Source organism: Delphinus delphis, chromosome 13, assembly GCF_949987515.2.
Source record: "Delphinus delphis chromosome 13, mDelDel1.2, whole genome shotgun sequence".
In the NCBI taxonomy this organism is placed as follows: domain Eukaryota; kingdom Metazoa; phylum Chordata; class Mammalia; order Artiodactyla; family Delphinidae; genus Delphinus; species Delphinus delphis.
Genome location: NC_082695.1, coordinates 52,194,198 through 52,218,143, shown reverse-complemented (window position 1 = coordinate 52,218,143; position 23,946 = coordinate 52,194,198).

Sequence of the window (23,946 nt, the reverse complement as noted above, 5' to 3'; positions counted from 1 at the left end):
ACACCTTACCTGTATCATCTCTTTGAATCCTCACCAGCTCTTCAAATAGTGAGAAATCTAAAGTCTGGAATCTCCATGTGCCGTCTCCACAGGTGCCCTGCTGAGCAGTCCAGAGCTAGGGTGCCAGCTGGGTCGGCCTGACTCCAAGCCCATCTTCCACCACTTCCCAGGGCCATCGCCTCTATGATGCATCAGTCACCTTTCACCCAAAAATTTCTGACTTCCTTAGATTTTATCCCAGACACCTCAAAGTTAAAATATCAACATTTCACTCAAGTGCTTCCCCCCAGGATTTTCTATCTTGGTTAATAGGTTAGCTATCCGATCTTGCCGTTCCATTTCTTTGTTCAAAATCCCTCAAGGGCTCTCTAATTCCCTTAGGGTAAAGTCGGAAATTTTTCTCCAGGACCTGCAAAGCCCTCCATGACCTGGCCCTCGTCTACCTGTGTGCTTGTCTTCAGCCATGTTTCTTGAAAACATTCAGACCGACCAGTCTACTTGTAACATCCAGCACTCTACCATATGTCTTTCATCCAGTCATTCATTTGACAAATAATTGCTTATTGAGTGTCTATTGGGTGCCATGCTCTGTTCCCAGTACCTTGGGCTATACCGGTGAACAAAACAGCTAAGATCTCACTATCTTTGAGCTTATAATCTAGTGCAGAGAGGCAGATTACGAATGATAAATGATAGTTATATGGTATATAATAAAAGGATAAGTACTACAGAAAAAAAAAACAGAAAAAGGAAGCAGGGCAAAGGGAAATCACAAGAGCTTCCATGGTGCATAATCCCATAGCACACTCAGGGTGCACCTCACCAGAAGGGAACATGAAGGAGTTGAGGGAGGGGGCCATGCTGTTGCCTGGAAGAAGCCTGTCCTAAGTAAAAAGAACAGACGATACAAAGACCCTAAGGTAGGAGTGGGTCCCAGAGAGCCTCAAAGAAGAGCAGCTGTGACTAGAGCAGAGGCAGCAAAGGGAAGAGTAATAGCAGAGGAGGTTACAAAGGTTAAGGAGAAAGGTAGTGAAAGATCTTGGATACTGCAAGGACTTTGCCTTTCCTCTGAGTGAAATGGGATCCCATAGAGAGTGATCTGATGTGACTTACACCTTAAAAGAACCACTCTGGGCACCGGGATGAAACAGACTACATGCAGGCAAGGACAGAAGCAGGGAGCCAGAAGACTATTGCAGTGACTTGGCAAGTGATGACAATGGATCAAACAAGGGTTGTAGCAGTGGAGGTGGGATGAAGTGGTCTGAACTTCAGCATACAATATCCCCCTTAGTCTGGAATATTCTTCTCCCACAACCCATCCAGTTGGCAGACTCACCCGACCTTCAAGAATATCCTCACCTCTTGGAAGCCTTCTCAGACCTGTTATCCTTGGCTAAATTCAGCAGTTCTTCTCTTTGCTCTCCCTCTGAACTCCCATAATACTACAGTACTTCATTATTAGAGCACACATCTGTCTATGTCAAAATTATTGATGTTATTGTCTATCTCCCCACCAGACTGTGAGTGCCTTGAGGCCATACTGCCTTATAGTTCTTTATATGTTCAGGATGCAGTTTTCGGAAATGCTCAATAGAAGATGGCGATGGAATAAATGACATAAATGTAAAAAGTAGTCTACATTCTCTGTCTCTATCCAGGCACCAAACCCCAGTGTCAGGAATTCAGGCACTGGTCAGTTCTCAGAATATAAATGCTCAGCAGTGATCATCCACACAAAAGCTCTACCACTTAGAGCTGCCAAGACCACACCCTTGTCCTCAGCTGCTGAGTTAAGGAAAATAAGGAGGGTTGGCAATGGATATATCAAGTAACTGGATGGAAAGACCCATGTGTTCTATCACCTCTATTCACCTTACTGGTGAGGAGAGGGATCCCTCACACTATGTAGAATGAGATGGCCAGGCACATGACACCTTACCCTGTGCATGATGAAATGAGATTAGCAACACGCACTAAGTCACACACATGCACAGCCCAGGGGAGGACGTTGCGTGCCATGAAAGGTCACACAGAGTTTGCATTCAGGAATAGAGTGAATCAGCAGGAGCTGTGGGAGGGAAGCTTTGTAGCAACAAGAGGAGGAGGTGACGCCTAGTTTCCACATAATTGGCTTGTTTGAATGATCTTATGGGCTGGCCATCAGGTTGAAGGCCGGGTGGAGTACAGCTGGTCCTGCTGATAATGGAACTAGCCAGGGGGAGAGCATTTTCCATGAGTTGGGGGTATATCTGGTGAGAGCAGGGGAACTTACGGTTAGGGCTTTGCGGCCCTGTGAGGCTCAAAGATGTCAAGGCAGCATTTAATATTGCAAGTTAATTTCAGGCCTCCCATCACAACATGGAAGTAAGAGAAATGTTTAGGTCTAAGATTGGAAGAGGAAGAATATCAAAGAAGACAAAATTAGAGACGGTTTGAAACTTGGGGACAGCATTGAGATAAGGGCTTTAGGACTGATGCAGTAGATCCAGACTAAGAACAAAAGATAATCTGCTAGCAACACACACCATGACCTAGGCCACAAGTCTAGGTTGGATGGATGAATTCATTCTAAAGCACGCTGAATAGGCAACTCGGGAGGCTTTGAATAGAACTCCTGCTTTAGTCTGAAATCTCATGGAAAACAGCAGAGCTGAGTTGGCAGTGGGATAAATGTGTGAACCCAATAAGTTATTTTTTTAAATTGAAATATAGTTGATTTACAATGTTGTGTTTGTTTCAGGTGTACGGCAAAGTGATTCAGTTTTATATATATGTGTGTGTGTGTGTGTGTGTGTGTGTGTGTGTGTGTGTGTGTTGTGTATGCGTGTATGTATATATATATATTCTTTTGCAGGTTCTTTTCTATTATAAGTTATTACAAGATGTTGAATATAGTTCCCTGTGCTATACAGTAGGTCCTTGTTGTTTACCTATCTTATGTACAGTAGTGTGTATCTGCTAATCCCAAATTCCTAATTTATTCCTCCCCCCGTTCCCCTTTGGTAACCATAAGTTTGTTTTCTATGTGAGTTTATTTCTGTTTTATAAATAAGTTCATTTGTATCTTGTTTTTAGATTCCACATATAAGTGATATCATATGGTATTTGTCTTTCTCTTTGTGACTTACTTCACTTAGTATGATAATCTCTAGGTCCATCCATGTTGCTACAAATGGCATTATTTCATTCTTTTTATGGCTAAGTAATATTCCATTGCATGTATGTATCACATCTTCTTTATCCATTCATCTGTTCATCAGTGGACACTTAAGTTGCTTCCATGTCTTGGCTATTGTAAATAGTGCTGCAATGAACTATTGCATGTATCTTTTCAGATTAGAGTTTTCATCTTTTCCAGGTATATTCTCTAGAGTGGAACTGCTGGGTCATATGGTAACTCTAGTTTTAGTTTTCTATATTGTTTTCCATTTTGGCTGCACAAATTTACATTCCCACCAACAGTGTACGAAGTTTTCATTTTCTCCACGACCTCTACAGCATTTATTATGGGAGAACCTATTTGAATACCACATTCAGAGAAATATCAGAAAACTTAGAACTCCCACCACTGATGCACTCATATCCTAGCAACGTTTCCCCATTTCTTGAACAATAAACTCTGAATTCCTACGCCTGTTGGTGAATGTCCCATAGAAGCCAGTTCTACTTACTTAACCTTAGCTTTTATTGCTCTCCTGCAGGGACAATACTTTGTCAAGTCCCACCTCCTTTGTGAAAGCCTTCCAAAGAAATAAGGCTAACAGTGATGACTTTTTAGGTGATTAATCTCCAGCTATAAGAAAAATAGATTGGGTACCTACTAAATGCCAATACTATCCTAGGAGTTGAAGATACAAAAAGATACAAGATAAGCTCTTGCCTGCAAGGGGCTACAAACCTAGCTGAGGAGAAAGGCACATTCTTAAGTAAGTCAGAACAATGTAACATAACACATGCTAGGTTGAAGCAAGCAATGCAGGATGAAATGATAAGAAATGGAGAGAAGGAAACATAACTGAACTAGTTTAAAGGGGGCAGGGACCTATACTTAGCCAGTTCTACCTCATTATATATGGTACAGAAACAGGGATATCATCTATTTATGTACAGCCAGAGCCTAACATTGTGTCTAGATTACTGATTGATTGACTGCACAATTGACTGATATATTGATGTTTGCTTACCCTTTGGAATCTTTCAAATGTGCCTATTTCTGTTCTCTAATCATATCAGTAATAAATTAACTCATCTTAAAGGGTCTTACCACCCTTGGGAAATTTAGTATCACTAACTTAATATCCTACCTTCTCAGGCTTGGAGGTAGGTATTATTACTGACATAATTAAAACCATATTAATTAGATTTTTTTTTAGTCAACTGGATTTCAGCAGACTCCAGCACTGGGGTTTGGGTAGCTATCTATGTTATGAGATATGAAAGACATGGAAAGGCCTCTCTGACCCCAAAATATCACACCCAGTGGGACTTATAGAGTGGCTAACATTGGAAATCAACCCCATTAAATAACACAACTCTTGCCCATGCAGGAGTTGTTTTTGCAATGTGAATGCCTCCAGTATAGGTAAAACCAAGTCAGTAAGTATTTGGGGCCTTTTGGTTTTGTCTGTGATCTTTTAGGAGCTACTCCTGTGTACCAGATGTTGTGGTGGGCATCATGGGGATACAAGATTGATCAAACATAGGCTCCTCCTTTAAGTACATCACTATCTGGTTAGTTGGAAGAAACCTGTAGTGGATACTTACAAGGCAGCAGCACATAATTAAATGACGATTATGGAGTAATTATGAAAGAGGACTTGGTTAGGAAGAGCTGAGATCTAGCCTAGATTTTGTCATTAAGACACTGTGGGACCTTGGGGATTACTTGCTTCCAAAGATTTGCCCTGGGTCTGATGTCCTCTGCTTCCACTGGGTATCTCTGTCTGGAGGTAGTTCGTGCTTCAGAAGATCCTTGATGACATCAGAAGAGACAGAGATCAGAGCTTAGCATAGTGCCTGACACATGACTGGTGCCAACATCTTAGTTCCCAGCCCCAGGTTGGCTTGAAATGACTATACCTCCCAAAGCAGAGTGAACAAAGAAACAATGGTGACCTGGAGTGGCCAGGGGAACTTCAAAGATAAGGAGAAGCCTAAGATGGACTTGAAGGAGAAGGTGGGATTTGGAAGGAGTGGCATGGGGAGGGCATGGCAGGTGGGGTAAGAGCCATGAGGAGTTACCAGCACATTAACCTCACTGTGAATGATCTTTATCAGACAGAGTTCTTTATATGTGATGGCTTTATATACATTTGTGGAACATTAGCAATCATGTTCTAGGAAATGAAGACTTGGAGTTGAAGCTGACAGCATCACAGACACACTCTGCTTTCCACAATGATACCCGTTTGCCCATTCTAGGCAGAGAGGTGGAAGGTTTTCTCTGGAAGTACAGCGAGCATTGAAACCCAGACACCTTGATCCTACGTCCCAGTCCATCCTTTGTAGCCTATTGGTTCCTACTGTTTGTGACAGGTCTGCCCAAGTCTGAGGGAACTCTTGTGACTCAGATCAAAAACAGCCTTCAAGAGAAAATCAACTGTAGCCCCTAAACCACTGTACTCATATCTTTGTTGCTCTCTTATTGGCTACTTTGTTGTGTTGTTGTTTTTCAGGGATGGATGGATACTGAAAGTAGAAAGATACTGTTCTATAAGTATTCCCTGTAGCTGATGTCTTACTTGTGCTATTTCACCTTATCTTCACTGAAATTCTCAGGGGTAATCATAGGCTGCCTATTTTACAGATGAGGAAAATCAGACTAAGTGAGGTTAAATGACTCTCTCAAAGATCCAGCTAGGAAGTAGCTGAATCACCATTTAACCCTTCAAGCAGAAGCAGAAGTAGAGTAAGTCAAGTGAGTCAACCAAGGTGCAAAATGTCAGGAGGACCTCATGCTCAGATGCCGACCCTGCACCTAGATGCCGCCCCTGCGCCTAGATGCCCCTGAGGTGAATACTTTGCTTCATCCTAGTCCTGGGTGTCCAGGACCCTCAAGGCTGTCTGGCTTCAAAACCAATACACTTACATCACACACACACATTCTCTATGGCCAGCTTTTCAACAGTAACATCAGCCCCTTAAGAGCCTATAGAGAGAAACGATTCCCAGGCAAGTCCCAGTCTAGGAATCTTAACTTCCAACTGCCTGCTAATCACAATCCCAGATGATGCTCAGACAAGGCAGAGCAGGAAAATAAAGACAGATAAATCATTTTCAGTCAGAACTGCTCCAGTAGGTGCCATGTAACACTCACAAGGAAAGAGATACTCGGCTATGATGTAGCCCCTGCTGGAGCTAAAGAGGGGTGCAGGAGCATAAACTCCCAATATACCCACTTTTAGAGAGTCAGAACACCTTCAAGAGAACGTGTGCTCTGCAGTGTTCATGGACATCCCAGTTCCTTTAACTCGTATAGACACTGCACATAACATTCCCTTGGAGAGACTACACTATTGGTGCAAGAAATTGTTGAAAGACGAAGAGCAGAATAATCACTGGACCCCAGCCCGGACCCATCCCAGAAACAGACATAGCTGTCCTACACAGGGGGCCTCACACCCCTTCCCATTCCCTGTGCATTTGGGACAAAGAGAGCCTCTGTGTGAAATGGCAAGCTGCGGATATTAAGTTGGACAGCAGGGCCGTGAAGCCACCACAGAAGGGGGACATTAAAGAGGCAGCATAAATCCCTTGAAGGCAGCAGTCTCTGTCAACATGACATCAGGTTGTGCAAAACACATGGAGATTCAAGATGCTCACGACAGTTATGTTCAGAGTCTCTGTGGAAAAAGGATGTAGGAGAGTAAAGAAACTAAAAAATGAAATTCTTTGACCATTCTACTTGCCCACATGATCTCAACCCACTTCGTTTCCTAACTATTTGCCTCCCCGATCCTGTTTCATTCCAGAACATTTTATCCCATCTCATCCTCTCCCACTATACTCCATTCCAATCCATCTCACCTCAGTCTATTCCTGTATCATATGCTGATTATGACTATTTTGTTCAATCTTATCCGATATTCTACCATTCAATTCAATCTGAAACCCATACATCCTTACCAAGGTAACCCATTCCGTATACAACAATAATTTTAGTAACTGTCCTAATCTGATGCTCTTATGGAAAAAGACATATAAGCATGGAGAAATTGGTACTATAATTAGATGGACTCCAAACCTGCCTACCATGCTCAAAGACCCTAAATTATTGAGTAAGGTGAATATTAGAGAGATTTTTAGTGATTCAATTCTCAACCTTTCTCAAACAGACATTTTTATCAGCATATGGGCTGGAGACATAGAAAGGGGAGAAGAATGAGAACTTACATTTGCTCATTATGAGCAAATTCTGCTATGAACTAGAATTTGCTTTACATACAATATTTCATCTTATCCTCACTACAACCTTAAAGGCTATCATCTTAATCCCCATTTTACAAATAACTGAGGCTCAAAGTTTAAAAAACTTGGCCATGTTACACAGCTAAGGAGTGCTTTTAGACCCAGTAGGACTGGTCACATGGAGCCCATGATCTTTCCAGAGTTTCTGTCCTGTGTGGTTGATGACATGAATGTGTGGTACTGGTGTCACAAGCTGTGGTAGCATTAGCAGTGGTGACAGTTGTTATCATCATCATGCAAAATTGTCTCCCCATGATTGTGTATGACATAAAGCATGGAGCAGATATGGAAGCTGAAACATACAGTATATGAAATAACAACACACATATGTACTTTGTATGAAAAGCAACCTCTGCCCAGCTCTGCCTAACACCGTAGTCTGTTTTGTTTCACTCCGTATATTACTTGTTTATTTGTTGATGATCTCTCTCATCCAACTTGAAGGTAAGCTTCAAGAAGGAAAGCACTTTGTTTTATTCACTGGCATATACCCAGTCCCTAAAAGAGTGCCTGGCACATGGTCGTGCTCAAATATTATTATTTGTTAAATGAATGACTGAATGGTAGAACACATTTCTAAAAGAAGTTCTTGATATTTGAACAATAAGCAAAAGATAAGATCTAACAGAGAAATTGTTCTACACAAATATAAGATGGTAAATACATGACTTCATTCAGTTTAAACTACTAGAGCATAAATAAATAAATAATAAGTGACACTCCTGCCTCCACTAAACTGCTGGTCAGAATTCACTAGCACTCTGCAGGACAGAGGAAGACTGGAGGATGTTCGCGGAGGTGCTCAGGTTGACAAGAAGATTCTGGAGGTATTAGACCAAAAAAATTGAAAACCTGCCATGTGGGAAGGGTCATAGCATATGGGTACAATTCCAAAGGTAGAACAAGGGTCTCTGGATGGAAATTACATGGAGTTACATGTCAATACAGGGATAAAAATTCCACCATTCTGAAATGTTCCAAACCAGAATTGGTTAATTCTCCCTGGAAACCTTTTTGTATCCTGGGGGGTGCTGCCAAAGCAGAGGGTGTATATTGGCTGTCCTTGTGCAATTCAAGCTTTAGATGGAGATTATACTAAATGAATTCTAAGATTCTGTCAACTCTGAAACTTGATGGCTCTATGTTTCTCCTGGTCTTGCTCATCTGGGCATCCCCAGAAGCATCTAGAAAAAGGCCTTAATGTAGCCCAGTCCCTGACATCAAAGTCCAGGGACTTGATAAGCTTGGCCATCTCTTCAGAACATCCTGACTCTTCTGCTGTGGACAATTGTCATCCCCTGTTAAACCTTCCCTCAACCTTCCTGCAGACTCTACTATAGATGTCCTTCTCTTCTTCCTCCATCTTCTATGCCTCCTCCCTTTCCCATCCCCATAATCTATGCATGTCCTGAGTCTGGTCCCCCCAGAGCCTGCTCTGTGCTAATTATTTATAAAGGAAATCAATCCCTTTTTATGTGTCAGTGAATATGAGACAGAAGTCTCACCCAGAGAAAATGTACATGCCTCTTGAAGGACATTTATTACAAAGTAAATCCCAAAGAATTTCAGGTCTCATCAAAACCTGTAAGAAAACATAATAAAGGGTAACAGAAACTATAATAAGTGCTGGAGGTTGCAGTCCAACTAGGAGGGGGCACTAGAGGATCCTGTTTGAAGTTGCAATTGCTTTGTAAGAATATCGTGTTCACTTAAAATGTCTATTGATTTGCAGTAACTTTAGATACAGTTTAGGGACATAATGGAAGGGTCTAGGGCTCCAAGCCCAATCTTGCTGCTGCCACTGATTTGGGGGTGGGAAAAACTGATGTCCCTGAATTCTTATCTGTTAAAATGACAATAAGTTTATCTGAGGTGAAAGATAAGCCAGAAAAAAAAACAAAAAAATAAAAAAACGCTGATCATGGTCACTGGAAAGGTGTGGGCATCTTTTCTATGGGCACAACTTCTATCGCAATTGTGCAGTAGAAAGCATTGCCAGAGCCACTCCCCTGCCCCAGTAAAGACTTCTTTCAAAAGCATGGATAACAAGAATATAACCTCAGGGATAAAAGGCTGAAGTATATTGGAGGAAGTGGGCAGGGATGGGAGGACTCAGTAAGCAGAATTCCAAGACTACTCAGTACCTGAGCAGTAAAATAATCAAGAGGAGGAGGAGGAGGAAAAAGAGGGGAGAGAGGGGGAGAAGAGGAGGAGAAGAAAGAGGAAGGGAGGGGGAGGGGAGGGGAGGAGGAGAAGGGGGAGGGAGGGGGAGGGGAGGGGGAAGGGGGATGGGAGGGGGAAGGGGGATGGGAGGGGGAAGGGGAGGGGAGGGGGAGGAGGAAGGGGAGAAGGGGAGGGAGGGGGAGAGGAGGAAAAAGAGAGGAGGAGAAAGGGGAGGGAGGGGGAGGGGAAGGGGAGGGGGAAGGGGAGAAGTAGAGGGGGAGGGGGAGGAGGATGAGTAAGAGGAAGGAGAAGAGACAACTATAGGAATTACTATTATATTATTATTTTGAGCTAATTTGAATATTTGTAAGTTGAAGCTATACTTGAAGTGCTTGATCTGGACCCAGTTGCGAAGTGCCTTGTAAGCTGTATTGCTAATCCACAACACACACAGACTCGAGGGGGGCAGGGAAGCTGCCCCAGCAGCCTAGTGACACAGCCCCCAGTTATAACATGGCTCAGAAATTTATATAAACACCCATGGAACTCAGTATTGCAGGCACTCACACCACGTTGGGGAAGCCAGCTTCCTGTTGAAGCTCAGTACAAAAATGCAGATGTTTCCCATGGTCCAGAGAGAGAGGGAACCAGGGAGGAACAAGGTTGTCTGTTTGCCCATCATTGAATTCAAGGCTGCAGAGGTTGTGAGAGACACTGGAGGAATGCTATGAGATCCTCCACATGCCCTGCTTTCTGAGGCCCACAGCTCTCTCCTCAGGCCACTTGGCCTCAGTCCCCTTATCCAAGTTTCTCAAAAAAGGAGCTCTGGTTCTTCCTCTCTTTCTGTTCTTTATCAAAACACCCCACCTGGGCTCCAACTTCACAAGGTAATGTTCATCAATAACAAGTTACGGACAAACAAATACTTATTATGTCTTTTTTTTCCAATAAATTTATTTATTTATTTAGATCTGTGTTGGGTTTTCGCTGCTGCACACGGACTTTCTTTAGTTGTGTCGAGCAGGGGTTACTCTTCATTGTGGTATGCGGGCTTCTCACTACAGTGGCTTCTCTTGTAGAGCACGGGCTCTATGCATGCGGGCTTCAGTAGTTGTGGCATGCAGGCTCAGTAGTTGTGGCACATGGGCTCTAGAGCGCAGGCTCAGTAGTTGTGGCACACGAGCTTAGTTGCTCCATGGCATGTGGGATCTTCCTGGACCAGGGCTCAAACCTGTGTCCCCTACATTGGCAGGTAGATTCTTAACCACTGCACCACCAGGGAAGCTCACTTATGATGTCTTAATGAATGACACTAGGTAAACCCCACTGCTCTGGCAAACATTTATTGAGAAACTTCTATGTACCCAACACAGTTTTGCAGTCATTAGGTTCTGTTATTCTGACAGCAGAATAGCAAATATATCAACTCTTTTCTCAAAATCTATTTCTAGTTAATTTTAGACTCTTCCTGCTGAAGCCTGAGGGTCAAGAACAAAAAGGGGGTCAGGGAGCCTTTGACATCAGGCCACCCTACTGCTGTTCTTACCACTCACTTGTTCATTTATTAATACCTGTGTTTTTATACCTAGAAAACACATCTGCAGTCTCTGCTCTGTGCCATGGGGTGGGCAAGGGGCTGGAGGGCTGAGCCAAGAAAGTTGATCTGGCCCTAGGCCCTGAGGCACCATCCTTTAGCTCCTTGTTTTTCTGACATTAAATCCCAGTGAAACAGCTTTTACATTTTCCTGGCTGGACTGTCTAGTCTTGAAGCAGAGGTACCCCTCCTCCCAGCACAGGGGCTTTCGTCTTTACTGATTGAATTGAATAATTTGATTTAATAAATCAGGAGAGTTTGCAGTGGGTTTTACACTTTCATTAGGGAAGATGTATGTAGTGTAGCTGCTGTTTGGTCATGTGTTTAATGAATGAATGAATGAACGTCTTTGGTGCTGAGGACTCCAGGTGCATAGACCCCCTTGTTCTTTAGCCCCCAGGCTTTATTCAGTAAGATTTCTAAGTTTACCACAAATAGATTTAGAGAAAAGAGCTGAGACTTACTTGTTATCCTTGCACTGAAAGAATGGGGCCTATTGATCCCCAAGTGGAAGGTTTTCACCAGTTTGTACTTTTGAAGTTAATCTTGCCTAACCCACCGTTCCCAACCGGGTAGCCTGACCTCCAGTCACCTCCCACTCACCTGGGGACACTTGCTCTCACACACTTGTTCTTACTGAGGAGACCCTGCATGATGACACCTTGACCATGGAGCCCTACTGGTGATAGGGGCATTTTAACAAGGACTGAACTCAAAACCTGAGGGATGAAACACCAACTCTAGTGTTTCAGACCCCAGGCAGCAGGAAGGGAAGACGGTCTGTGCGCAGACAGCATCCGGAGCCACTGAGGACTCCTTTACCAGCCTAGAACCAGTGCTGCCCCCTGGAAAGGGGAGTCTGGCTACACGGAGGGCCAGCCAGGTAGCCTAGCTGGCTCCATCATCACTTGTTGGAGTCCATTTCTTGTGTTTTCTGTGGTTTAACTGGATGGTTTAGTCCTTCATGAAGCAAAGGGAGCTCTAATCAAGGTCTTTGTCACTCTCCCATATCTGCATGTAAGTGCTGAGGGTGGTGACAGTTCATCAGCCCTTGGCTTGCTCAGAAAGAGAGTTTTTTTAAGAAACAAAAGGAAAACAACTTTAAAAGAATCCTAAGCTTTTGGGGACTCTGTGATTTTAGAAACACAGCAGACAAATAATTCTAATTCCTCCTTAGCTTACTTTGAATAATATATTGGTCCAAAGAAGCCAAGACTGGACTTCATGCAGAGAGGAGGTACCTCCGTTTGCAATGCTAATGGGCTGCTTCACAGATCAGTGAGGAGGCTGCCCAAGTGTGCAATGCATGCAGCTCCCCAGCTGAGGAGAGCGCCCTGAAATCTAGCTTAACGATGATCATCGTTAAGGATGTAGAGTCCTGAAGTGAAGGGGAGGTGCTGTGCCAGACACTACAGAGGCAGGTGTCAATTCAGTCCTTAAGGTCTGGCTTTGGGTTTTGGAAACAGCGTTGTAGAATCATCTATGTCCTGTGGTTGGACCACCTTCATGGTTTTCAACTTCTTTCTGTAGCATCATTTATTATTAAAAAGAAAGAATAGAATAGAATAGAATAGAGTAGAATATATATTACAAAGAAGCCCTACATGTAAGTCAGACAGAGAGGAAGCAAAGGTGGGATTCAGGGTCTCTCCCACTCTGACCAAAGCCCTTCCTACAGGCCTCCCTGAAAACATGGGTATGGATTGCCTTAGGGTCTTTGTACAAGTCCCTGGATTAGATGGAAAGTAAGGGTCCCTCTAATCACAAGCTGTAACTCTGAGCTACCAATACAGGCTTCACAGACAGTGTAAAAGTTGGCTGATTCTGCCTGGAAAGGGGGGAGTATGTTGAAGCCAGTCTCCAACTTGCTTAGAAGACCATAAGACCATCATTTTGTTTTAGAAGATAAATACAAAATGATGGTCAACTTTTCTGCTTTCTGGAAAATTGAACATCTGTCTCTCCTCTGTGGTAGTCACTAGTAATATTCAACAAATATCTGCAGTTCTCCACCTTCTGGACACATGGTAGGATTGTACTGCCTGCCCCTGTCCCTGGTTGGATGGGGTCATACAGTTAGTTCTGACCAATGAACTGTGGCTGGTGAGCCTTTGATTATGATGCCAGACACTACAATGCTCTCTTTTCTCTCTGTCACAGCAACTAGCAGTACCTGAGGTGGAAACTGCCTGGGTTCCTGGATGACTACAATGAATATATTCTCCTCCCCACAACGTTCCACGGTGGCTACATAGCATGAAGAGGAAAAATATTTTGCTACTTTGTCACTGAGATTTGGGGATTATTTATGACTAATGCATAACCTAGCCAATCCTGAATTACACATCCTCTCAAGACACCTCCACGGTTCCATGAAACAGAGGTCAAGTTGGTTGGCTCTACGTTAGGAAAACAACCAGCCAGTTCATTAACTAGTATTTATTAACCCTAAAAAATGCCCTGTCTCATGCTAGTCATACATAAGAGGGAGAAACAGGTCCCTGTCCTCTGAGGCTCACCGTCTTAGCTGGAAATACACATTTCATGCAAGGAGGCCATGGGAAATATTTAAATGTTAAAATGTGAAGGTGTTTGTTATAAAGACAAAGGAAATTCTACATTGGAGGGTGATATGGACTGAATGGATGTGGGTCTCCCTAAATTCATATGTTGAAGCCCTAGTGAACTCCTAGGGTGGTTGTTTTGAGAGTAAGAAAGTAATTAAGCTTAAAGGGGTGATAAGTGTGGCACTGATTGATTAACATCAGTATAAGAAGAGACACCCGAGAGCTTGCTCTTCCTCTCTCTCCACATGCCTATGCTCAGGAGGGGCCCTATGTGGACTTGCTAAGAAGGCAGCTGTCTGCAAGCCAAGAAGAGAGCTCTCACCAGAAACCCACCCTGCTGGACCTCGATCCGGAAAACACAGCCTCCACAACTGGGTGAAAATTCATTTCTGTTTGAGTCACCAAGCCTGTGTTATTTTGTTATGGCAACTGAGCAGATAAGAGAGAGGAAGAAATGTAATTCTGGATTCAGCTTCCAGGAGGATCTTCTGAAAGAGACAGTACTTTCTATGGCCTTGAGGAAAGAAGCTAAGAGTAGCTATTAGTGCCATTCACTTTACATATATTATTTAATTTTCATAAAACAGTAATACAACATAGGAACTACCATCCCCTATTGCAAATGTGGCTCAGCGAGGTGAAGAGTAGGAGGCACACAAGATCTACAGATTCCCCAGACCCTTTCGCACCTCACAATGCTTGATGGATGGGGGATGATTGGCAGGAGGGGCAGGGGAGCTCTAGATGGCTAGGGGATGGCCTTTTCAGGAGTAGACTCAGAAAATGGATCTGAATGGGACTAAAGATGCTTCTCCAGAAGCAATGACAGATACAGTGGGGTAAGAAGTCTGGATGATATCAGGTGTGGCTGTACTACTATAGAAAGAGATAATGAGGAGTCCCCACAGAAATATCTAAATATTTAAAACTCTGTTCTTGAAATTGTGATTAGACATCAGTAGACTCTTCATAGTCAGATATACTTTTTTCTGGCCATCTCAAAAATTGATCCAAGTCAGTTTTGAAGATGTCCTAAAAAGCCTTTTTTGTTGTTTTTGGATTTGATATATTTCATCATCTTGACACAGCCTTGGGACAGAAGCCTCATCCAGGAAAACGTGAACGTTAAGTTGACTGCTTTGGGACAGTTAATCTAAAGAGGGAGAGGGTGAAAGGGTGCATGAGTAATAGAAAATGCCCAGCTTCGTTATTGCCAAAAACTTCATACTCTAAAATAACCTTTACTGTCCCTAATTGAGACTTCTCCAGAGCTTGGGTTTGCTAGAGAGAAGAGTGGATTGCCACTCTGCCCAGCAGATGGCTCAGCCTTCTCTCCTGCTGCTTTAATAGCCTTTTAGGTAATAACCTGTTTTATTAAGACAAACACCCAAACCCTTTAAGCTCCAGCAAAGATGAGCTTAAAAATGAAAAGCCCCAGGTGGCCACGGTGAGCTACTGAAACTTTTCTGTTCCTGTTTTCTTCAGTTTTACCCTCCCCTAAGGCAGGAGTTCCTGACCTGGAAACTACAGAGTAGTTTTAGCAGTCCATTAACCCCATGAAATTTAATACAAAATATTGGGAAAATGTGCATTTTTCCAGCGAGAAGTTCTCTAGCTAAAAATACCACATCCTCAAAGGGCTCTAAGGCTACAGAAAGAGCCACAGCCCTAGGGGTCCTTACCTTGATTCCCACTGAGACCACTGGAGTCCAGAGAGCCAAGGTGGCTGAGCAGAAAAGGTGCTGAATGTGGACACAGACAGAACCAGGGCCACTTTCTAGCTTCATCTCTACCATCTGTGGCCTCAGGCAGGCAATTGCCACGCTCAGGTCAATGCCCTCATTCAAGCTTGTTGCTCCTTCCTTTGCAGGGTTGGACGTAATTGGCCAAGATTGGACTTAAAGTGTATAACAGGCACTAAGTTAAACTATTCCTCCTTTAATATTCCTATCCAAGCTGGAATGAAATAACCTCATTTACTCAGAAGAGACATAACCTCCATCCACCTCCACAAAAATCTTTCAGTGTACAGTTCAGTAAACTCTGTTGTGTGTATCTGTGGTGGCAGGGACAGCATTCAGTTGTGGATCTAATGAGCACCCAAATTCTAGGAAGGGAAGGGATCAATGCAGTGATGTGTTTACCAGGCCACTGCTGGGCAAAGATCCACCATTATCTTCTCACAATGTAGTGGAAAGACCATTGCTGTGGAAGCTGCCATACTCGGGTTCCAGTTGAGCTCCACATCTGTTACCCTTGAGAACTCTTTCAATCAATGACTTCATCTTTTCTGTCGAATGAGAAAAATAATACTGCCCCACCTTTTACACAGGACAGTGCTGAAGACAAGAGAATCTTGGATTGTATGAAATAATGAGTGTGAAACAACTTCGAAAGTGTTTTAAGAGCTGCAAAAATAAGGAATGGTCATCAACATCATGATTTTCATCATCAATACACTAAGGCATCTTTACAGGACAAATAAGCAAATTGGCTTAGAGAAAAACAATAATGCTGCCCAGATAAGCAGATAAGTTCTGGCCTCAGAAAGTGGGAGGTGAGCCGTCTTTTCCTTTCCTCCTTTGGATTTTCCCCAAGACATATGAGGAAATGTCATATGATTCTGTATGTGGGCACTCATCTCCTCTATGACCAGTGTGTATAGATTTCCTTGTTTTATATACCCATAAAATGACACCACTAACCAGCTCCTTATGTCATTCTAACAATGAAAGCTTTCTCCTCTGGCTGCTGCTGCTCCCCACTTATGTATTCCTACACACACGTATGTATTCCTAGCAGTCCTTCTGCATTCATGCATTTCTACCTTTTCTACCTAAAGGATACCTGAGTACTTCCATGGATCCTGCTCATCCCTCAATGTCTAGCTCGGAAGCCACCTGATGTGGACTTCTCTACTCGTCAGCCCACCCCAGCCCATGCTGGTCCTTCATCCTCTGCACTCCCACAGTCATGAACTCTGGGAACACAGACCGTGTTATTCACCATCCAAACTGGAACACTTTTAAGAGTCAAACAGGTAGCTGTTAAGTATCACCACCAGGACAACAGGTATACACAGAGTCTGTTCTGAGATAACTCAAATACATGGTCCCTCTAAGTTTGGGCTACACATGCAGGCCCTTTATCGTGTGGTGCCTGACATTATTGTTTTACCATTCCTTGCAGGAATCTGCTCTGCGCATCTGGACTTTTATGGGACAAAACTCATCTTGGCTCTCCTCCACCATTCCACATTCATCTACTGCATTGCCTTAAATATGGTTTCCATGAGGAAAGAGTCTGCAATGGGGATTTGCATGCAAAAGCCTAATGAGACCTGCTCTCAGGAAGACCATCTGTGAGGGGGTAAGGCCAGTAGAACTGGGCAGGAAGAGAAGTTAAATTGCACAAGACCAGAGGCACCTCACCTTCCTACAGGCAACTCAAAAGCTGGGATGGCCCTTCAGAGTTGTTCCAAATGGAGGCAAGAAGCTCAAGACTTTGTATTTCTGTATCAGTCAGTCATCAGAGGCAGGTTGCCATCAAATAAGGGACAAAACTTGGCCAGGAAGCTTCCTCCAGTCCAAGATGATTTCTGGAGAGAAACGTGGTTCTGAGTATTCCAAACAGCCAGGAGAATGAGTAACTTGAAACTTATATTAGTTTCCTATTGATACATAAAAAGTTATGAATGCACTGATTTACAGGCTTAAAACAGCATACATTTGGGCAGGGGTTGGGGAGGGATGGATTGGGAGTTTGGGATTAGCAGATACAAACTATTATATACAGAATGGATAAGCAGCACTGTCGTACTGTACAGAACAGGTAAGTATAGTCAACATCCTGTAGTAAACCATAATGGAGAAGAATATGAAAAAGTATATCATTTTACTGTACTGAATCACTTTACTGTACACCAGAAACTAACTAATACAACATTGTAAATCAGCTATACTTAATTTTTTTTAAAAAAGCACACATTTATTAGCTCATAGTTTTGTAGTTCAGAAGTTTAGTTGGACTTGGCTGAGTTCTCAGCTTAGAGTCTCACAAGGCTAGTGTCAAGGAGACAGCTGGGCTATGTTTTTATCTGAAGGCTTAAGGAAGAATTTGCTTCTGAGCTCATTTAATTTGTTGGCAGAATTCAGGTCCCCATAGTTGTAGGACTGAGGTTCCTGTTTCCTTGTTATCAGACAGGCCTACTCTCAGCTCCTAGAGGCTGCCTACATTCCTTGCCAAGTAACCACACACACACACTGGAGAATCTCCCTTGGACTGAATCCCCTATAATCTGAATCTCTGACTTCCAACATCAATGGTTTCAATGACCCAGATTGAAAGGTTCATATGGTAAGGCCAGAAACATCCAGATAATCTCCATATCCTAAGGTCAACTGATTTGGAACATAATTACATCTGCAGAATCCCTTCACAGCAGTACTTAGATTGATGTTGATTGAATAACTAAGAGAAGGTGTATGTATGTGTATACCAGGGGCTGGGACTCTTCAGGAGAAACACAGGCCACCACAGAATCCACTGTAACCAGTTACTGAACATCACTGAACTCCAAAGTTAGGGATACCTAGGCCATGACTGCCAGTTCTTTTCACTCCATTTGATTCTCACTTGTGGTATCTATTCTTACCGTGTGCCTCAACTTGAGTAGTAAAGATCCTCAATTCCCCCCAGGACTCTAAACCAAGAGGATTGTTCCCACGTTCATACCTGCCTACCTCCAGCTCCTGGAGATCCAGGCCCAGATGGAGTCAAACCCAAACAGTCTAAACAAGGTTCAAAAGCATGATACTCATAAATGAAGGAAAAGAAAACACTGTATCCCCCTGAAAGGAATTCTTTCAACCGCTGATTTCTTAGCTTAGAATAGTGGCTACAGTGTTAGGCCCCAGAGGTCTGCCTGTGTTCAAAGCCTCGTTCTACTGCTTACTGTATGTATTGGGGCAAGTTTTTTAACCTCCCTGTGCAGCAGTTTTCTCCTCTGTAAAATGGGCATAATAATACCTTCCTGGTGGGATTTCTGTGAGGATTAAATGAGACAGTATATGCATATGGACTATTTTCCATTTCCCCTCCAGATACATCTTGCATCTTTCTCTGCCTTACTTGCTCTGAGCCCTAATCAACTATATAGATGGCTTCCCTTGCCTTCTGTCTTCTGATTGGGTCTAGCCAATGGGACACATGGAACACATATCTAGGGGTACTTATTGTCCTGGCTCCCTCTCTCCAGGGCAACCTCAGGCTGGCTGCCTCCCTCGACCTAAGGTCACAACAATTGTTGAATGCCCCCTCCACTACAACTCTCTCTTTCCAGGGTCTAGACACTGCCTCCACCTCTGTTCCTTCAAGTCAAGGATGGTAACTGCCTAATTGTTGCTATAACCTGGATAGCAACAGTCAGTCATCATGTGTGTTTTCCCTCCATATCCCCACTCTTCTATAAATAGACACTATAACTTCTTTCATTCCGTTTCCTGCTGGAACTCATGTAAAACTGGCCTATAGCCAGAATTTGCTGCCTTCTAGGTGTTAACAACTGTGGAATTACTGTCCAAGGATGTCTTGGTTTGTGGAACCCTCTTAGCCATAGATTTCCATCCCTCTGCCTCAACCGCACCTCATTTAATGCAGCTCCAAGGTCAAGGTAGAATGAGATGAGGATACCACAACATCTGAAGAGGTTCCTGGTCTTCTCTATAGGCCCTGCTAGGGCTCCTCTTCTGACCACAGACCACCTCCAGGGACCCTGGTCTTTACTGCATTTCCTGTGGACCTCTCACAAACTTTCATCTCCTACATGGGGAAAGAACTTTCTGATCTGGTCTCCAGAGTATCCAGCAGTCACGGGGTAGCTGTCTCTCTTGCCCTTCCCTTACAGGTATCTGTAGCCAGCCCTCTATTCAACGCACTTCTCCCCTTTTCTCTGCATCTTCCAGAAGCACATTTATTAAGCTTATTGGCTGTCAAGGATGGGATGTTTAAGTGCTTATGAAAACCTACAGAGAACTGCCTTCAAAGCCAGTGTTTTATGTGTCAAGACAAAGCCAGCCACAGCTGACAGACAACAAAAGGAGGACAGTCACCCAACAGGTTAAACTGAGACCCCATTCACCATGGACTGATTGAGAATGTCAAAACCAGCAGGAACTGACTGACTCCCAAAGCAGGAACACCTGCATCATGGCCCCACACCTGCCCCTACAGAGGGTGACCCCACTGAATCCAAAGATTCATGACAAGACCAAAGGTCATTCTACAGTGCACCATATCAACCCATTTCCTTTATTAAGCAGGAAATCACATTTATGCATTGGGTCAGCTGTCTATCCATTCAAGAAAAATGGGTTTTCTGAGAAAATGAAAATCATTAATTTACCCTGAAATTTTACTGGGGAGAAATTCTGTTGTATTTGAATACAGATGGGAGAAAAAATGCTGGAGTATTCCATTCTTCCTTTATTAATGAAGTAAGATACATAAAAGGTCCGTTAAAATTACATAGAAGCCTCATAAGCATCTTTCCCATCTTCTGACTCAGTCACTTTTTATGGCTTGAGAGCAACATTTCTGTGAGAAGGTGTTACCCAAACACAGGGACACCCACTCTCACACATTCACAGAGTTTGGTTGTATTTGTCTATTCATTCATTACTGAAATAGGTATATTTTGAACACCGAGTGTGGGCCAGACACTGTCCTTGTTCCTGGGACCATAAATTAAGTTCCCCACTCTGAAGGTGCCTACAGTTTAGTGGGGAAAATGAAGAAGCAAATAGGCAATTAAGGGCAGGGAAATTCATGAGTCTTGGGAGTTCAAATAAAGAGCATCTAACTCAGATTTGGGACAAGAGGATCAGGGAAGGCTTCTAGATTGATACCTACCTGATGAAAAGGAGAGAATGACAGAGAGCAGGGTGTTCCAGCCCAAGGAAGAGCATCTAAAAAGATAGATGGAAATCTTGCAGTAGTTCAGTAATATTGGAGCAAAGTGTTTAAAGGGAATAGAAGAAGGGTGTAGTAGAAGGGAAAGGTTCGAGGCAAACAATGATAAACAATGAGACTGGATAGGTAAGAGAAAATCCAAGGCTGATTAGGGAAGTCTTCCTCGAGGTGGTGAGTTTTGATTTGGAAGTTGAAAGTAATGGTTATGCTGGATGAATTCTTGGGTGTGGAGCATTTGGCTGTAAACCAAGAAGTGCATTCATAGAAAATCACCTGTGCTGCTGAGACCTAAATTTATTCATTTACTCATCCATCTCTCTGTCCATTCATTAAATTTTAATTGGTCCTGTAGAATGTGACAGCTCTATGCAAGGCCCAATAGAGAACTAAGAGGAATCAGACATGAATCTATGACTTTGTCTTATAGTCAAGCACAAAGTCAAGCTTTACTGCCTTGGAAACTATTCTGTGACTAGAGGTGGGGGAGCAGTGGTGAGACCTGTAGGGTGCACTCAAAGTGTTGATGGGGAATAAAGTCCCCTCCCTGGCATTGGAAACCATTACCTTGGGAAGAAACAAGTGATACTTTCTGGTCCTCTTGAAAACTGTCTGATCTTTCCACTGACCACTTAGGCCATTATCCTAAAACAAAAACTAACTGAGCCACTGCTCCAGTCTCCCTCTTGACCCTCCCTAGTCACATGCTCCAGCTCACAGGTAGACAGCACATTGCTTCTTGCATGTGTAGGACAAGGGTTCAAATTCCTGCTCTAACACTATGGGTGTTTGACTGTGATGCAGTTATTTAGCCAGTTGTTTTGATTTCTAAAATGAAAATAGTAATAACCAACTTGCAAGTTTATTTAAACCATAATATATGATACCTATTTATAACATTTAAATTTTTAAAAGAAAAAGTTGTCCAGTGAGTGTCAGAAGTTCTATATAAATTCTGGTTAAGTAGCATATGGCAGAGCAAAGTCAAGGGAGAGAGTTTCAGAAGATGCTTCCTAACTGGACCATGAGAATCATCAGAAGAACCCATGTGAGTCAATTTAAGGACTTCCTTACCTAGAGGCAGAATTTTTCCAGGAATTAATTCATTTATTCCTTCAATAAATAAGAATCATCCCTGTACTTGCCTCTGTTGAACCCATTGCCTGGAATATGTGTCTCCCATCTTATCCTCCAAAGTTTGGTCAATCTGATCCATCTTCTAACACCAGACACACCCTTGACCTCCATCCACCCCTTCGCCTGTCTTTGTAGTGTGGTCATACTTTAGTGGTCAAGTGCTTTGCATTATACTGAGATTATTTTCTGTTTACATATCTACTTTTCCTGGAATGCAATCTCTTTGACAGCAGTGATCATTTCTCCTCTTTATGTCTCTGGCAATGTTAGATGTCTAATAAATGTTTGTGTTGAAACAAGTGTGTGTGGTTGGTGCTTTGTAGTTTATAAAATGGTTCTATGCTCACTACCTCAGAAAATTTTAGCTACTCCTCAGAACAATCCTTGGAGTGGGCTGGAAAGATCCATATGTTAGCTCCATTTTGGAGATGTAAAACCAAAATGAAATCCAGGTATTTCTGAAGAGCATTGATTCAGAAGTCTATACTGTGGGCAAGTCATGGAGCTTACACACTAGAAGATGTAAGGGAGATAAGACAAGAGGAGAGGTGGCATGTTTCTTACAAAAGACAAAAATACAGTGTTACACCATACACAAAAATAAACTCAAAATGGATTAAAGACCTAAATGTAACACCAGACACTATAAAACTCTTAGAGGAAAACATAGGCAGAACACTCTTTGACATAAACCACAGTAAGATCCTTTTTGACCCACCTCCTAGAGTAATGGAAAATAAAAACAAAAATAGAAAAATGGGACCTAATGAAACTTAAAAGCTTTTGTACAGTAAAGGAGACCATAAACAAGATGAAAAGACAGCCCCCAGAATGGAAGAAAATATTTGCAAATGAAGCAACTGACAAAGGGTTAATCTCCAATATATATAAACAGCTCATACAGCTCAGTGTCGAAAAAACAAACAATCCAATACAAAAATAGGCAGAAGGAGGAGTTTCAAGGTGGCAGAAGAGTGAGACGTGGAGATCACCTTCCTTCCCACAAATACATCAGAAATACACCTACATGTGGAAGAACTCCTACAGAACACATACTGAATGCTGGCAGAAGACCTCAGACCTCCCAAAAGGCAAGAAACTCCCCACGTACCTGGGTAGGGCAAAAGAAAAAACAGGGAAAAAATAAGGACGGGACCAGCACCAGTGGGAGAGAGCTGTGAAGGAGGAAAGGTTTCCACACACTAGAAGCCCCTTCCCGGGTGGAGACTGCGAGTGACAGAGGGGAAGCTTCGGAGCCACGGAAGAGAGCACAGCAACAGGGTGCAGAGGGCAAAGCAGAGAGTTTCCGGCACAGAGAATCGGTGCCGAACAGGACTCACCAGCCCGAGAGGCTTGTCGACTCACCCACCGGGGCGGGCGGGGGCTGGGAGCTGAGGTTTGGGCTTCAGATTGATCCCAGGGAGAGGACTGGGGTTGGCTGCGTGAACACAGCGTGAAGAGGGCTAGTGAGCCACAGCTAGCCGGGAGGGAGTCCAGGGAAAAGTCTGGAGCTGCCGAAGAGACAAGAGACTTTTTCTTGCCTCTTCGTATCCTGGTGCACAAGGAGAGCGGATTCAAAGCTCCACTTAAAGGAGCTCCAGAGATGGGCGTGAGCTGCCGATAACAGAGCGGACCCCAGAGACGGGCATGAGACGCTAAGGCTGCTGCTGCCGCCACCAAGAAGCCTGTGTGCAAGCACAGGTCACTATCCATATTTCCCCTCATGGGAGCCTGTGCAGCCTGCCACTGCCAGGGCCCCGTGATCCAGGGACAACTTCCCTGGAGAGCACACGGAGCGCCTCAGGCTGGTGCAATGTCACGGCGGCCTCTGCCACCGCAGGCTCGCCCGGCATCCATACCCCTCCCTCCCCCCGCCCGGCCTGAGTGAGCCAGAGCCCCCAAATCAGCTGCTCCTTTAACCCCATCCTGTCTGAGGGAAGAACAGACGCCCGCAGGCGACCTACATGCAGAGGCGGGGCCAAATCCAAAGCTAAACCGCAGGAGCTGTGTAAACAAAGAAGAGAAAGGGAAATTTCTCCCAGCAGCCTG